The 18,337-nt window shown below is 40.6% G+C and overlaps 1 long non-coding RNA gene across 6 annotated transcripts; it reads right to left on the bottom strand.

Annotated features, from left to right (window-relative positions):
• Window positions 1–1,548: 1,548 nt before the first annotated feature.
• LOC127446063 (uncharacterized) lies at window positions 1,549–17,738 on the bottom strand. 6 transcript variants are annotated; one of them, XR_007898127.1, is made up of 9 exons: window positions 17,095–17,579; window positions 16,953–16,995; window positions 16,811–16,843; window positions 16,671–16,710; window positions 16,529–16,577; window positions 16,387–16,425; window positions 16,255–16,287; window positions 16,016–16,149; window positions 1,549–5,573 (listed from the first exon to the last, which is right to left on the bottom strand). It is a non-coding gene; the product is annotated as an uncharacterized LOC127446063 (long non-coding RNA). The 6 variants fall into 6 exon arrangements; XR_007898128.1 differs by lacking the exon at window positions 16,953–16,995; XR_007898129.1 differs by lacking the exons at window positions 16,387–16,425; window positions 16,529–16,577; window positions 16,671–16,710; window positions 16,811–16,843.
• Between the last annotated feature and the right edge of the window lie 599 nt (window positions 17,739–18,337).

Genomic DNA, 18,337 nt, shown 5'->3' with positions numbered 1-18,337 from the left:
TGTGTGTATAGTTTGTCTAGGCACATTGAAGGGGATTTTCTTACAAGTTATTTGACACAACCATATATTTGAGTGCTCACTGTAATCCAGTTTTTTAAAAGAAATTTAGAAAATGAAGATATTGTAGCACAGGGACTACCAGCTATTAGATGGAGGTAGTAACAAGCTATTAAAGGCTGTAGCTGGTCGTACACCTTTGAAAGCATTAGGCCATCAAGCACAAACATTTCTAGTAGTGCTCAAGATGTTGAAAAGACACAGTATCACCTTCTTACATGCAATATATGGGAATGCTCCAGGGTTCTTCCCTTTTGGAAGGAAGTGCTGGCGAAACTTGGAAAATGGATTTAACAAATATAACAACTAGTGTTGCCACCCTTCCCATAAAATACGGGATCGTCCCGTATAATATAATAAAATTATGCATCCCGTATCAAATCAATACGGGACGCAATTTGTCCCGTAATTAAGCTGGTCAGATGGCGTCATGATGAAATCATTCCAGATCGCTAATTTAACATTGATATAAGTTGGAAGATGTGCTTATGGTGGGTAAAGGACCGTCCACAAATGGTGCTAAAACTGGATTTGTTCTATATAAATGTTCAATAAGATCAAACAATGTATGAATACAATCACTGAGTCATAAAGACAAGTACAGGTAAAGGAAGAAAACAAAATATGTATAAACCAACCAAAATGTATACATAAGATAAAGGAGACAAATAATTGAAAAGATAAAAATATATTTTTAACATATAAAAGATGTTTTTTTTTTTGTTTTTTTTTTTTTTAATCAGTCAGGGGTCAGGAAAGTTCTAACTTCAGCATATAAGAAAGGGTATACAACTTTTTCTAATAACGCATATTAACTCAACACATTTATTGCTAAAACTGTGGAGGATGTGGTTAGGGGCCATGATTCCCCCCAACCCCACCTTTACTTATATGTCCCTTATTTTAAAACTTCAAAAGTGGCAACCCTAATAACAACCCTTACCAGACTCCCCTCAGTTATGTGTTCTTGGTGATAAAACACTTCTACCACAGGGTGTCAGCAAAGCACATTTCGGATTAATACTGACAGGCTTCATTATTACAGTAAGACAACTAACTATGGGAAGAACATAAAAACATCAGAAATCACTGAATGGGTTAAATTTATGACTGAAACACCTTCCTTTGAATACTCGATATCTAGAACAACACAAAAGGGGAATTTTTAGCAAGTATGGGATCATTTCTTCCTGTACATTAAGGGCTCAGTTCATTAAAAGTTTGTGAGAGGAGCAATGATCGATATAATACATGTGCTTTTGTAAATGTCTTAAGTGCTGTAAATGACTGCCTTTCTGTTTTGTTTAGGGTTTTTGTGTGTTTTGTTTTTCCTCCCTTTTGGGGAGTGTAAGTTTGGAAAAGTTGACATATAATACTTATAAGACATTCATGAGTCATATATATGTAGAATGACTGATTGAAAATAAATTAATAAAGACTTTAATGGCAAAAAGAAAAGACAATATGTTGTAACATATTTTCAGCATCTCCCAATCACAAAATATTTGTCCATCTCCTAATCTGGTTTAATTGGCCAGAAAATGGCTGCATTATTGTGGCCTGGGCCAACATCATAATATATAATTACATAGCCAATGAGTCTGTAATAGCTATTTGTCAAAAATCAAATTCAAACTCATAGTCAAAGAGCCACTGATGTACCACAGGCATGTAATGTACACAGGCAAAAGAAGTCCATTGTCCAAACACAATCTGTGCGTTTGCTGGTTTATTTATCCAATGCCAGAAAGCAAACAAATAAAAAAAGAATCCTGGCTCCTGCTGGCTCTATTGCTCTGGTAAAACACAAAAAAAAAAAAAATTCATGGGCCCTCCTCCAGTGCATGCTGGTCCTATTCTTGCCTACCCATTTATACAAAATGAGATACCCATAGCATTAACCTGCTCTTACAAAAACAAAAATAAAACAAACAATAATCAAAATAAACTAAAACAAAAAAGAAATAAACCAAATAACTAAGAAATGAAAATACTCATCAAAATAAACAAGGATCTATAGTAATCAAACTCAAATTCTATTAGACAACAAACTACAAATTAGCTCCTACACAGTCATTAAACATCTTCAAGAAGTCAGTAATCAATGCTCTAAGCCTGATGTACAGAAAGCTATCTATAATTCAATTGGCTTTTGCATTTCAGTAAGCGCAGTAATACAACACAATTTCAACCAATATCTTCTTTTAATTGATGTCACAGAACTCAATCAGAACATAAAAATGAAAAGAAAAAAAGGCAGTAAAAGGCAAGTCAAATACCATGACTAATCCACAATAGTAAAATTGTAAAGAATAAATCACCAATATAGGTTTACTGGCACAACATTATGAATTTTGGCTGTATGCACATAGAATATTGCAGACTTTGATTTGTAGATGGAGGACAATATACAGTATAAGGACCCGCTGCAGTTTGCTTCCAGGTGCATGTTGGGGTAAGTGTTGGGGAAGCTACTTTGAAAGCATAGCTTTGCAAGCTACCAACTACTTCACAATGGAAGAAGTTGAACTACAGCAAACCTATCCTATGGAGAAATCTAGTTTGGTTAACTAAAGCTACTTAGAAAAAATAGTTTAAACTACTTTGTAAAAAAAAAAAAAAAAAAAAAAAGAAAAAAAGATCAAATTGACAATGTACATATGATATGAAATTATAACAAAACATAATTTAAAAAAAAAGTCACATGCCAGCAAAAATGCCACACAGAAAGTGCCCCCTTGTCCACAGGTCATACATAAACCAAAAAACTAAAATACCCAACCATGGGAAAGTGCGAGGAATGTCAGCTTTGGTTTTGTATGTCTGTCAGTCAGACACCTGCCTTCAAGAAACTAGAGCCCAGGTGGGGGTATTGCACCAAGCAGGATTACTTGATAATGGACTACAAACATTACTTTTCATAAAACAATTTCTTCTGGCAAGAATGACTGGATTAATCACTAAGTCATGAGGTGTGAAGCTACTGACTTAGATAATAATTACAAAAATAACAAATGCAAAGAATAACCAAAGCAACTGGATTTATGCTTGTTGCCTGTGGGGATCTATTGGTCATAGTTTTCATGATGCCCAGTGGTAACAACCATGTTGGGAATGTAAAGAGGTTATGGGAAGGCTAATGCCTCAATATGTTCTTATTTGCATTATTTATTAAAGATGCACTAAGCAGGGAGTTTCTTTTCTTTCTTTTTATTTGCAGAGCTTGCAACCATTTTACAAAATGAACGCAGCAAAAAAAGAAATGTTCTCTCACTTTCAACTGCTTTTATTTTTAGCAAACTTAGCATGTGTAAATATTTGTATGAACATGAAAAGATTCAACAACTAAGACATAAACTGAACAAGTTTCACAGACATGTGACTAACGGAAATGGAATAATGTGTCCCTGAACAAAGGGGGTGGGGAGGTTCAAAACCAAAAGTAACAATCAGTATCTGGTGTGGCCTCCAGCTGAATTAAGTACTGCAGTGCATCTCCTCCTCATGGACTGCACCAGATTTGCTGTGAGAAGTTACCCCACATTTCCACCAAGGCACTTGCAAGTTCCCAGACACTTCTGGGGGGAATGGCCCTAGCCCTCACACTCCGATCCAACAGGTCCCAGACGTGCTCAATGGGATTGAGATCCGGGCTCTTCGCTGGCCAAGGCAGAACACTGACATTCCTGTCTTGCAGGAAATCACACACAGAACAAGCAGTATGGCTGGTGCCATTGTTATGCTGGAGTGTCATGTCAGAATAAGCCTGCAGGAAGGGTACCACATGAGGGAGGAGGATGTCTTCCCTGTAACGCACAGCGTTGAGATTGCCTGCAATGACAACAAGCTCAGTCCGATGATGCTGTGACACACCACCCCAGACCATGACAGACCCTCAACCTCCAAACTGATCCCGCTCCAGAGTACAGGCCTCGGTGTAACGCTCATTCCTTCGACGATAAACGCGAGTCTGACCATCACCCCTGGTGAGGCAAAACTGCAACTCGTCAGTGAAGAGCACTTTTTGCCAGTCCTGTCTGGTCCAGTGAAGGTGGGTTTGTGCCCATAGGCGATGTCTGGTAAGGACCTGCCTTACAACAGGCCTACAAGCCCTCAGTCCAGGCTCTCTCAGCCTATTGCGGACAGCCTGAGCACTGATGGAGGGACTGTGCATTCCTAGTGTAACTCGGGCAGTTTTTGTTGCCATCCTGTACCTGTCCCGCAGGTGTGATATTCGGATGTACAGATCCTGTGCAGGTGTTGTTACAAGTGGTCTGCCACTGCGAGGACGATCAGCTGTCCTTCTTGTCTCCCTGTAGCGCTGTCTTATGCGTCTCACAGTACGAACATTGCAATTTATTGCCCTCGCCACATCTGCAGTCCTCATGCCTCAATGCAGCACGCCTAAGGCACGTTCACGCAGATGAGCAGGGACCCTATGCATCTTTCTTTTGGTGTTTTTCCAGAGTCAGCAGAAAGGTCTCTTTAGTTTTTATAACTGTGACCTTAATCGCCTACCATCTGTAAGATAGTGTCTTAAAGACCATTCCACAGGTGCATGTTCATTAATTATGGTTCATTGAACAAGCATGGAAAACATTGTTTAAACCCTTTACAATAAAGATCTGTGAAGTTATTTGGATTTTTACAAAATTATCTCTAAAATACAGTGTCCTGAAAAAGGGACATTTCATTTTTTGCTGAGTTTATATTTACTATACATCTTGAAATGGTAATTTAGCTTAAAATCCTTGTCCATTCTATCCATTCTCCACTTCACATGAATACACAATTAGAAGTAAATAATACAGTTGATGTGGTTATGATACAGTATTGTTAACATGCATAGCTTTTAGACTGCCAACTCAGTGAACACAGACAAAGACTAGTCACAATTGCAAAATGTGGCATATCACACAGAATTATTTAAATAGTTAACTATGAAAATGCAACAGCTAAGGCAGAAGGGGAAAAACATGGGGAAATCAAGGGTGCAAGGAGTTTAAAAAAATTTGATGCTTGCCTGTTCGTGGATCTCTCATATAAATTGTCGCATAGACAGTGTCAGTCACTCAGTAATCAACACAATTTTCCTATGGATTTTCAGTATGTGCGATCCAATTGGTGTGTCTACAAATCATTCCACACATTCAATCAGTCCAAAATGCTCCGAGGTGATACAAATGGTTAAATAATGAGTTGGTGTCTTTGCTGTTTTCCCACCCCCAAAAACATAAAACATTTCAAAAGGTATAAGACTGTGAAAATGTGATCATTTCTAATTACATAAAAGTTTGAAATAGTTTGAATGAATTCTCGTGTACTTTGCATTCATTCAAGCATGATTTGAGGAAAACGTGACAGCCCCAGTCAATACGAGTTGGACTTAAAGAACATCAAACACCTTGGTTGCCTGCCTGCTCTGACCTCTGCCACGGCCTCGTCCATGGTCTCTGGGGCCCACTGATGCCTCTTCCTCGCCTTCTCCCTCCTTCTCATCTGCCAGATTTAGTCATCTGCACACACATACAAATACAACTGTAGTTGACATTAATTCATTTAGAGAGCACTCGTGCACAAGAGTGGGAGGTGCTGGTCATAGCAAGAAAAAGTGAAAACATTAAGAATTAAACCTTCTTCTCAGGATTCACATCCATAGGAAAGGACCAAACACACACAATGAACCTGATGAAGCACATTTGCAAAATGCACTGTTCTTTTTTTGTGTGAAACTAATGGAATAAAGATGTATCATTGAAGTCAGTCCATCGTGCAAATTTTTTGGAGGACTGTGTGGTGAATAGTAGGGAGGTTGATAATTAAAAAACAAAACAAATCTGATGCTCTGGGTTTTCTGATTTTAAGCCCTGGTTAAAACTTTTCCCTACTTAATCAAAAACACAACACCAAAAATGACAACATATCCCAGCCACACCACAGTGGGAAAGATAATGAGCAAGGGACAAAAATATGCAACATTAGAGTGTATGTTGAGAATGGTGTAATCGGATATGTAGTCACCACCTATACACCAAAACATGATTGTCACTGCATCATCATCATCATTTCAAAAGGTTAAATTTGGTGAACAGTTTCCGAAGTAGTTCAGCTGAAAATCAGCATAAGGCAAACTAGAGACATCTGCTGCTAGAAATAACGTTAACTGAAATTCTTCACACATTCACTGAAAAACAGGATTGATTTGAAGATCGATCTTGGGATTTTAAGATTCAATTAAAATGAAATGATTTCATATGGATTTTGTTCTATATTTTTTCCCAGCCCTATTCATCATCATCACTACTACTAACTACTGGCAGCATTTTTCTCCTCAACCAGTATAATTTAGGGCCCTGATGGCAACTTGTGTTCATGGCCACAGGGGCACTAAAATGTAGACCAGATGGTAACAACTTAAAAGTCTGAGTCAAGGGGGTGAGCACATTCTGAGAGGATAGCCTTTGCTTTTTGCCCTAATGCCCCATTCTAGCAAACTCGAGGCCACTTATAAAATACCATAAATGTAATAATGCTAACACTACATAACCTAAACTAGGTTACAGTGTTAGTAGAAATTATTAACCACAACACCATCTACAATCAATTTGACCATAAATAACTTGAGTATTTCCATTTCATGCAACTTCATACTTCTACTCCACTATATCACAGAGGCAAATATTGTACTTTTTACTCCACATTTGTCTGACAGCTTTAGTTACTAGTTACTTTTCGGGTTACAATTTTTCATAAACACGATCTCATAGAATATGATGCATTTCTGTAGATTAAACTACCCAACAGTATATAAAGTAGTTAAAATTAGCTCAACCTTAAACATCTACAGCAGTAAAATGCAACATTTATTCAGCAGTGATATTAATCCAAAAATTAGGCTATAATAGTAACACACTGTCAGGGACCATTTTACTGCACAATGAGTACTTTTACTTTTGATTCTTTAAGTACATTTTGCTGATAATACTTATATAAGTTTTTGAATACAAGACTTTTACTTATAGTGGAGTATTTTCATAGTGTGCTATTAGTACTTTTACGCAAGTAAAGAATCTGAATATTTCTTCCACCACTGTCTCCTGTAGCCTACATATCTAGCTCATCAAGAAAAATAGTCTACTGGAAATAATAACTTTGCAATAAAGATCTACTAGTAATTAGCTGTGTTTGCCGACATGCAGAGGTGTTATACAAAAGCCTTCCATGATCATAGTCCTAGGCCTAGATAGATGGATTCGTAATGCTTCCTCCAGGCTTTATGCTCATTACCACCTTAAACCCTTCCTTGGGGCAGAATAGTAGTCAATCTAATAGGTTAATATAGGCTAATGTAATGCTATGCTAATCCATGCGTTTATCCATAGGTACATTATCCAGGCGCAGAGTAAAATCAAAAACAAACAAATAATTCTCAGCTACCTTGCTGCCACGCCACCGTGCACATTAAGCTCACCTCTGACACGTGGCCGTGATATCGCCTGTATACTCCATCAACACAATCAAAACTTAAGGATTTTTCCCCAGGCGCTGGCGAATGTAGACACATCAGTTATCCTGTCAGTTAGCTAAGTAATCCAGTTCTATGTCAGCTATCACACCTCATACTCAAGAAGTCTCAAACAGTCTCTATCGCTCCACACAACGTCTGATTGTCACGACTAATGTTACATCACGTGTACTCAAAGAGTTGTATTCGCATGTTTATTTGTTGTTTAATTTTTTTTTATACCACTTAGCAGCCTCTTTATCCTCTTCCTGCTCACCGCGGTAAAGTTAGTTTGACCTTCGACATTCGTTAGATATTCGGTTTCGCTTACCCGCGTTCTCTTCAGTCGACAATCTTACAAAGATGTCATTAGCACACTTGGTTTAAAGGGAGTACAACTATACTATATGGGCATACAAATTGGACTCATAACAGTCAACGATCGGTGTGGTTGCAAAATTATTCCTGAAATGCTCCGATGCGCTTTCACTGCCTAGCAGATGTAAGGGACCGTCTGAAAACTCCACCCACTACGCTAAAACACAGGAGAAGTCCACTCATTCGTTCAATTGACGCGCATGGGAAAAAAACAGTAAAATACATTTTCACATTCAAAATGTTCTAATAACTTCCCAGAGGATATATGGGCTTACTACAGGTGAGATTATTACAGTATCATCAATTATATAAGTACAGTAATCAATTATTTTAGAAACAAAATCACTAAAATTCACCAAAATGATATTTTCTCATTCTAAAGACTGTAAGAACTTCCCAGAGGATAAATTAATTTACTACAGGTGAGATTATTACAGTATCATCAATTACATGAGTACAGTAATCAATTATTTTAGAAAAAAATCACTTAAATTCACCAAAATGATATTTTCACATTCTAAAGTCTGTAGTAACTTCCTAGAGGATAGACGGATTTACTACAGGTGAGATTATTACAGTATCATCAATTACATAAGTACAGTAATCAATGATTTTTGAAAAAAAAAAAAAAAAAAAATCACAAAAATTCACCAAAATGATATTTTAACATTCTAAAGGGTGTAGTAACTTCCTAGAGGATAGATGAACTTGCTACAGGTAAGATTATTACAGTATGATCAATTATATAAGTACAGTATTCAATTATCTTATAAAAATATTCAGTAAAATTCACCAAAATGATATTTTCTCATTCTAAAAGCTGTAGTAACTTCCCAGAGGATAGTCGGACTTACTACAGATGAGATTATTACAGTATGGTCAATTATATGAGTACAATAATCAATTATTTTAGAAAAATATTCACTAAAATTCACCAAAATGATATTTTCACATTCTAAAGGCTGTAGTAACTTCCCAGAGGATAGACGGACTTACTACAGATGAGATTATTACAGTATGGTCAATTATATGAGTACAGTATTCAATTATTTAAGGACAATATTCACTTAAAATCACCAAAATTATATTTTCTCATTCTAAAGGTTGTAGTAACTTCCCAGAGGATAGCCGGACTTCATACAGGTGCGATTATTACAGTATTTATAAAAATATGAGTACAATAATTAATTTAGAAAAAAAAAAATTGTTGTGCTTTTCCACATCCACCCACATAATTATTGTGCTAGTGTCTTCTTTTCCCCTATGAATTTATACTTTGCCTGTTATTTAGCTTTTTGCTAGATCATCATGTGTTAGATCATCTGCTTTCTATCTGTTCCTGCTACTTGTTCAGGGAGTTTTGTATGTTCCTTGTGTGTCTCTAAATTAAGGCTTTTTTCATCTGGTTTTCTGCCTCCCTGTCTGTTGCGACCAATGCTACTTTACGTTTTTCTTGCCCTGATTTAATGAATTTGCCCTCTGATTGGACGTTCACTATAAATTCAGTTCTGTTCTCCCTGATCTACCCATGAATGGCTGGGCAGTGAGAGCCTAGAAAAGAAGCATACAATGAAATTTTTACTTCAAATGAAAGTAAAACTGATACAGTTGATGCAAATGGTCCTGACTGAAACAACCATTGATTAAAATGTAATCCCTTAAAATCTCCAATGTCACTCAAAGCCAATTAATTAGCAACAACTTATTCAGTTATTTACTGAAATAAAATGAAAAACACTGCAAATTGACTTGCCTGTCACATTCTTTAAAGAAGATCCCAAATTAATTTAAAATAGTCTTACAGAAGGAATAAAAATATAGAATAATAGCAATAAACTTGTTTGGTGGAAAATTTATGAATTTGTTATAAATTTTGTTAATGGAAATGTAGTGAATATAAGTTTAGAAAACAATTTATGACAGCATTAACATAACAACTTGGGGATCATTATAAAAGAGTTTTTGAAAAATAAAATACCACAAATGTCCTACTTATTTGTTACTGGGAATTACCACAGTAATATTACTGTCATGTTTTAATGTGTTTTAAACATTTTCCACCATGTTTATTAGTCCTGTCTCTTCATTGGTCTATGTTTATGAGTCTTGTTACCAGTTCTGTTTTATCATTGGTTCTTGTTTCATTGCCTTGTTATCATGTTCATTAGTTTAGTCTCGTCATTGGTTGTCTCTGTCATGTGGTTACACATGTTCATGTATTTAAGCCCTCATGTTTGCCATTGTCTTTTGTCAAGTACTGTTTTGGTGTAACATTGTCAAGTCATTTATGTTTGTTTCGTTTTGGATTTCACATTGTTAATAAATACTGCACTTGGGTTCACTCTTCATCGTCATCGTCTGTTCCTGTCTTCAGCCTGTCTCAACATTACAGAATACTCGACCACAAAATGAACCCAGCAGTTCAGCTACTGCGTTTACGCCAGGGAAACTATAGAGGAATATGTGGAAGACTTCTGCGCTCTGGCCAGCAAGGAGGATTTTAATGAGATCGCCCTCAAGGACTTTGAATGAGCCTGTCTACTTCATGATGCCTGGCAGTCGGATAACTTTCAATCTGGCTCAATACATCGATTTTGCCCTGCAACTGAGCGGTTCATCTTTCACTGTAGGAGTGACTGATGATGGCTGATGGCACATCAAGCGGAGAGATCCACCTATGGGAAGGGCATCCGTACCTGACCTCTGCAGAGGCATCCAATTGCACCAAGTCTGGCTAGACAGAGAGAAGCACGCGACCTATGCCCAGTAAGGACCCGCCCCCTTATCTAAGAACATATAAGGACCAGCATGTGCTGCTGTTCCTCAGTTGACATTCGCTTCTCATGACCTCTGTTTCTCTCAGCTCGGTTGGAATTGGACTTTAACAATTTTGTCTACAGGAGGACATATCGTTCAGATCAGCATCCGCCAGACGTGACTGTCTTGCTTCAGCCAGGTTAGCTGTTTCTGTTTGCTGCAAGCCGCCCACGCTCGCTCAAACTATTCGTCAGGCTGCCCGCCTTTCTCTCTCACCACTTCCCATGCTCCACGACTGCTCGCCACGGATTTTACAGAGCTCTTCTCTAATATGGCGCTTTCCAAACCTATGGCTACTCCCGGGGACAAACTATCACGTGCCTGCCTGGCCGTGTGCGGCGCCCTCATCACCACCAGAGACCCTCATCCTCTCTGTGTCGTTTGCATGGGTCTCAAACACGCAGAGGAGGCTCTAGAATTCCCGGAAAACTGTAGCCATTGCCTGGCGCTGCCCAAAAAAACTCCGGTGCCGGAGGCTCAAGGTTGCCGCTACCCAGTGTGCCGACCCCAAACTTTCCAACTCTGACAGGGGAAACGGTGATGACGACGCACTCCTGGGTGCCTCCCGGTGCGCGGTCTCTCTGCTGGGCCGATCAAAGCAACCCGGCGTTCCCTGAGGACATTTTCTCAGGAGATCCCTCATTCGCCAATGAGCTGGCTGGTTCTGGTGACGTGGATGATGTGGGCCTTTTCGAGGGTTCGGAGGACGAGGAGGCCATCCCGTCTTCCATGACTCCCCAGGCTAACGCCCCCGTGGCCTTACCCCAGTCCGTCCTCATCGAAGTTTGTGAGCGAACGGCCGCTCGCCTCAATATCAAATGGCCAGCCCTACAAAGTGCCACTGACCAAGAGAGGGACATGTAAGATGGGAAACTCCTGGGACCCCTTCCCGGCCCGAGAAAACAACTTCTCCCTGTCCTCCCTGCATGTGCTAGGCATATGAGGCATTGTTGGGGAGACCCGCTCGACCTCAAACACGGTCTCGCGGGCTTCGAAGTGAAGGATATGACGGCCCTTGGCATGGGTGACCCCTCGTCATCGAGCTCTCTATCACCAGACACCTTAATCCCTCTCAAGGTGGCCTACTTGCCCCCCCAAGCCTGTTCTCCCCAACAAAATGGGCCACTTTTCTGCCTCCATCCACCAGGCCTCTTACAAAGCCCCAGCCTTGGCTGTCAGGGCCCTCAATGTCTCCTCCCTCCTCTCTGCATACCAAGCTGAACTCCTGGTCAACATGGGGCAGCAACTAGAGAAAGGGACCCCCACGCCTTCTCTGTGGAAGGAGATTGTCACAGTTAATGACCTTGTCCTCCGTAACCCCCGTCAGGCCGTCCAAGCCTGCGGGCGTTCCATGGCTCTCAGTGCCCGGAGAACATGTGAACTGGCTTAATCTGTCGGGCCCCCCTGACAGTGAGAAGTGGCGCATTGTGGGTGCCCCAGTAGAGCCTGGCCAAGCTCTCTTTGGCCCTGCCGTCACCTTGATGCAACAACGTTGCGACGACAAGAAAAAGGAGGACAAAGCACTTAAATTATGCCTTCCTAGGAAAGTGGCACCGCACCAGGTGCTCCCCACGCGGCCACCCAACCCTCCTGCCACAGGCGTCCTTTCCAGCACCCTGGTAAGGCAAAGCCACGTAACAAACCACCTCCTCAGCAGAGTAACCCACCCTCCGTTAACCCCCAACTCTACCCCCTCCGACTCTAAATGTAAACGGCCGGCCTGATGCACGGCCTCAAGGGGCTTTGAGTCCACGTTCTCGGGCCCCCCAGAGTCCTATCCTGTCCTCCTAGTTCACCCGTTAAAAAAAAAAAAAGAGGTTTTCTCCCGGTGGGGTCAGGTACCTCCACCCCACACGTGGGTGCCCAGCCTGTGTGTTCAGTGCAGAACAATGTGTGTTCCCCCGTCCAGCTCATGTCGGGGAGCCTTCCCATGCTGGAGGTGTTTATATTGAGAAAAAGTACATAAGCAGTGTCACCACACCACCTCTATTACATTTCTCTCACCCATTCAATAAAGGCCTCGGCCCCAGTGTTTCCCAACACACAAAAAAACACAAACAAATCAAATGAATTCGTTAGAGAGAGAATATCTCTCTGCAACCCCACATGTCGCCCCTATGTTGTCCACTAGATGGCGCCATTACATCAAAAATGAGCAAATCAGGCATAAACGCAGCTATGAGCACTTCCCCAGTTCATGTGGGGTCACTTGCGAGTCACACAACAGCTTGGCAGGCTGTGTCGGCTCCCGAGTGGGTGATTCGAACCATAATGAACGGGTACAGACCGCAGTTTGCAAAGAAACCCCCGCCTTTCGGTGGTATTATCTCCTCTCACACAGAGGAGAGCGCTGCTCACATTCTGAAAGAGGAAATCTCCCTCCTCGGGAAGGGGGCGATTCATGTAGTACCCCTAGATCAATGCAATCAGGGGTTTTACTCCCGTTATTTTCTAGTTCTGAAGAAAGTTGGCTCTCTCCGTCCTATTCTGGATCTTAGAGTGTTGAACAAACATTTGAGGAAATACAATTTCAGAATGTTAACACACGGCACACTTGCTCACTCGCCCGGTAGCTCATTCTGTCTTGGGGGTGGGTTCTTCATTGCCCTTCCCCTGTTAGCTCCTTTTCTTTCTTTTATATATATAAATATAAAGAGTAAGAAAAAGGGGTTATGGGCCGGTTGGCCGTACACATTCATGTCACCAAGCATGCATTTACATTCCTGCCTGGGTGCTATTTTCACTGTATATGCTGCTGGGCTGATTTTTATGTTTGTGCCACTAACATGTTATTCATGCTCTGCCTGTGCACAGTTCTCACTTGTGTGCTTCAGGGTTGCCAGGTGTGTGATTATGGGACGTGTCAAGCACCGCCTCTTTGAGATGACCGTTCCCTTAACTGGCTTGCAGGGCCTCACTGTGAGTGTATTGGGAAATCGGGGAGCTGTTAATATCTCCCATAGGTGGATCTCGAACACGAGATGATGAAAGAGAACAATAGGTTACTAGCATAACCCCGGTTCTCTGAAACATCGAGTGGAGAGATCCACCAAGCTTGCCTCGCTTGCTGCATGAGAAGCGAATATACTTAATGAGGAACAGCAGCGCGTGCAGATCCTTATATGCTCTTAGGTAAGGGGGCAGGTCCTTACCGGGCATAGGTCACATGTCTGTCTAGCCAGACTTGGTGCAATTGGATGCTTCTGCAGAGGTCATGTATGGATGCCATTCCCTTAGGTGGATCTCGAACACGAGATGATGAAAGAAAACTATGCACTCCTACAGTTGCCACCATGCCAGTGTCCCCCGTCATGGCCGCCACATTCCAGGAGCCAGCGTTGCAAGCCTTGTCTGTCCCAGAGCCAGCGTTGCAAGCCTCAGCCACCACGTCTGCCTCATCATGCCATGTTGCCATGTCTGCCACGTCATGCCATGTTGCCACACCTGCCATTCCTACCTCGTCATGCCATGCTGCCATGCCTGCCATTCCTACCTCGTCATCCCAGGTTGCCACACCTGCCATTCCTACCTCGTCATGCCATGTTGCCACGCCTGCCATTCCTACCTAATCATGCCATGTTGCCACATCGTGCCATGTTACCACGCCTGCTATGCCTAGTCAAGAGGCCCTGCCTTGCCATATTGTCACATCTTCGTCCCCTGAGCCCACCATGGCTCCGTCCTCTGAGTCTCCCACAGCTCCGCCTTCCTTCATCGAGCCTCCCACGGCTCCACCTTCCGATTCTCCCACAGCTGTGCTCATTGCTGTCCAGAAGCGGAAGAGTAGAAGGAGGACTCCTACTCCCCAGGCACTGCCTGTGTTCATGGCAACGGAGACCGTTCCCATTACAGCCTGTGCTCATGACCACGAAGGTCGTTCCCCTGTCACTGCCAGTGTTCACGGCCATGGAGGTCGTTCCTCTGTCACTGCCAGTTTGCATGACCACAGAGATCGTTCCCCTGTCCCTTCCTGTACTCACAGCCACAAAGGCTGTTCCCTCGTCAATGCCAGTGCCCATGACCATGGAGATCGTTCCCTCGTCACTGTCTGTGCTCACAGCCACTAAGACTGTCCCCCTGTCATGGCCAGTGCCCGAGTTTTCCACGGCTCTGCCTCTGAGCCGCTCCCTCCGGAACCCTGTCCAGCGGCCGTAGTCCAGAACTCTGTCCCCTCTGCCCCGTGGCCACCTCCCAGGCCTCCTGACTCTGTCCTGTGGCCGCCTCCAAGGCCTCCTGTCCTTGCCCTGTGGTAACCCCCCAAACTGCCAGACTCCGCTCCCTTCCTGGAGCTGCCACCAAACCCACCCACGGCTCTGCCCTGGTCTCCTGCTCCACGCCCTGTCTCGCCAGGCCATGCCTCAAGGACCCCACCCTCCCAGCTCCCTATTGAACTCTGTTAGTTTATGTTAGGGCATCGGGGATATGTCATGTTTTAATGTGTTTTTGTTCATGTCTTTTATTTAGAAAATTTAGTTTTTCCCGTTTCCTCTTTCTTGTCATGTGATTTCCTGTTCCCACCATGTTTCATGCGTTTTGTTCTTATTGGTTCCTTGTAATGTGACTGTCATGTGACCCACTTGTTCCACCATGTTTATTAGTCCTGTCTCTTCATTGGTCTATGTTTATGAGGCTTGTTATCAGTTCTGTTTTATCATAGCTCTTGTTTCATTGCCTTGTTATCATGTTCATTAGTTTAGTGTCGTCATTGGTTGTCTCTGTCATGTGGTTACCCATGTGGTTACCCATGTTCATGTATCTTTTGTCGAGTATTGTTTTGGTGTAACATTGTCAAGTTGCTTATGTTTGTTTCGTTTTGGATTTCACATTGTTAATAAATACTGCACTTGGGTTCACTCGTCATTGTCTGTTCCTGTCTTCAGCCTGTCTCAATGTTACAATTACTTTTATATCAGGTCTTATCTCACGTCATATAAAATGAAATATCTGATGAAACATCCAGTTGGAGAAATACTCATACAAACACAGTTTCCTTGCATTAAGTTTGCAGTCGAAACTTCAACTGGATGTTGCATTGAAAATGGAGAAGACTCCGAATACAAAAAGCTGGTGGATGACTTTGTCTTGTATTGTAGAAAACAACTGCAGCTGAATATCACAAATATAAAAAAGCTGGTGGTGGACTTTGAAGGAACACTTGAGTTTGACTATCATTGAGGACACAACAGTACATCAGAGCAGATGACTAAAAATATGTAAAGGAAATTAGAAGTAACGACAGCTATACTAGACTTGATATACATTTACTGAAGTCAGATGATAAAGCATCCTCTCCACAACAGCGATTTTATGAGCCCCGTGCTCAAGGAAGCGATAGTGGAGATCTCTCTTGCTGTCAGCAATCAGACTTTATTATGTCATCTCTCCTGTTAAGCCTATATAACAGGAAGCAGATACAGTATTAACAGAAATTTATAGAATTATTTCTAAAATAATTGATTTCTGTATTCATATAATAGAACATACTGTAATAATCTCACCTGTTGTAAGTCTGTATATCCTCTGAAAGGTTACTACAACATTTAAAATGAGAAAATATCATTTTGGTGAATATTTTTCTAAAATAATTGATTACTGTACTTATATAATTGATCATACTGTAATAATCTCACCTGTAGTAAGTCCATCTATCCTCTGGGAAGTTACTACAGCTTTTAGAATGAGAAAATATCCTCTTGGTGATTTTTTGTTAATATATTTCTAAAATAATTGATTACTGTATTTATGTAATTGATCATACTGTAATACTCTCACCTGTATTAAGTCCATCTATCCTCTGAGAAGTTACTACAGCCTTTGGAATCTTAAAATATAATTTCTGTGAATGTTTGTGATTTTTTTTCTGAAATAATTGAATACTGTACTTATATAATTGATGATACTGTAATAATCTCACCTGTAGTAAATCCATCTATCCTCTAGGAAGTTACTACAGCCTTTAGAATGAGAAAATATCAATTTGGTGAATTTTGGTTAATTTATTTCTAAATTAATTGAATACTGTACTTATAATTAATCATACTGTAATAATCTCACCTGTAGTAAATTCATCTATCCTCTGGGAAGTTACTACAGTCGTTAGAATATTAAAATATAATTTTGGTAAATTTTAGTGATTTCTTTTCTAAAATAATTGATTACTGTACTTATATAATTGATCATACTGTAATAATCTCACCTGTAGTAAGTCCATCTATCCTCTGGGAAGTTACTACAACATTCTGAATGTGAAAATATAATTTTGGTGAATTTTAGTGAATATTTTTCTAAAATAATTGATTACTGTACTTATATAATTGATGATACTGTAATAATCTCACCTGTAGTAAGTCCATCTATCCTCTGGGAAGTTATTAGAACATTCTGAATGTGAAAAGGTATTTTACTGTTTGTTTTGATTTTTCTTTCCTATGTATAACTTGCACGTCAATTGAACGAATGAGTAGACATCTCCTATGATTTAGCTTAGTGGGTGGAGTTTTCAGACGGTCCCTTACATCTGCTAGGCAGTGAAAGCGCATCGGAGCATTTCAGGCATAATTTTCAGCCACACCAAGCGTTGACTGTTCAGAATCCAATTTTTATGCCCATATAGTATAGTTGTACTCCCTTTAAACAAAGTGTGCTAATGACATCTTTGTAAGATTGTCGACTGAAGAGAGCGCGGGTAAGCGAAACCGAATATCTAACGAATGTCGAAAGTCAAACTAACTTTACCGCAGTTTCCTTCTCACTGTGCAATGAGTCAGAAAACTACCGTAATGACTCTAGAAAATGGACAAATGTGTAATTCTTACACATTTTTTAAAACAAAACGGCATATTCATATGAATTATATAATGTCCGAAAGTTTACATTCGTGAATGCTTAGAATTGCCAACAACTCACCCTCCAAAAGCCACCCCGTCATGCTTCAAGGGCTAAGCAAGCGCTCATTTAGTAGAGTATCTGTGTGTGATTCCCAGCATGCTGCAAAACAGTACGACACTGATTCTAGGCACGATTGCCGATCACGGATTTAAGACGAATATCAGCCAATTTCAATCGATGGCCGATCGATCGGTGCACCCCTAACCATGGGTAATGATTGGAAAGTGACTTGATTTAATATTGCCTGCTATGAACATACAAAATATATTTGTATGCTTATCAACAGAATAAGATAAATGTATTTCATATGCCTTTGCTTACAGAAATGTGATATATGGCACGAACAACTAGTTAGGCTATTCAAATCCCACTATGATAGGAAAATGTATGTTTCATACATGTTAACAGGCATTTTTTAGTATATAAAATATATGTTGTTGCTTGTATGTGCGAGTATTTTACTTTTTATATTGTATATTTTTATGTAGGCCTACTTTTTATGTAATACTGTCAAATATCAGATTCCTAAATGTCAAATGGATATTAAGTATTAATAAAAATATCTGCCTCATTTTAAAAGTCCACCAAACGCCACTGATGGAGAGAATGTTGAAGAAAATAATACCACACCACAGCAGATTACAAGATGAGATGTTTATTGATGTTTTATTAGGTAAAAATCTAAAGTGGGCA

The sequence above is a fragment of the Myxocyprinus asiaticus genome, chromosome 9, assembly GCF_019703515.2.
Source record: "Myxocyprinus asiaticus isolate MX2 ecotype Aquarium Trade chromosome 9, UBuf_Myxa_2, whole genome shotgun sequence".
Lineage (NCBI taxonomy): Eukaryota > Metazoa > Chordata > Actinopteri > Cypriniformes > Catostomidae > Myxocyprinus > Myxocyprinus asiaticus.
The sequence above is the reverse complement of the archived record's forward strand: the minus strand, read 5'-3'. Positions and strand labels throughout refer to the sequence as shown.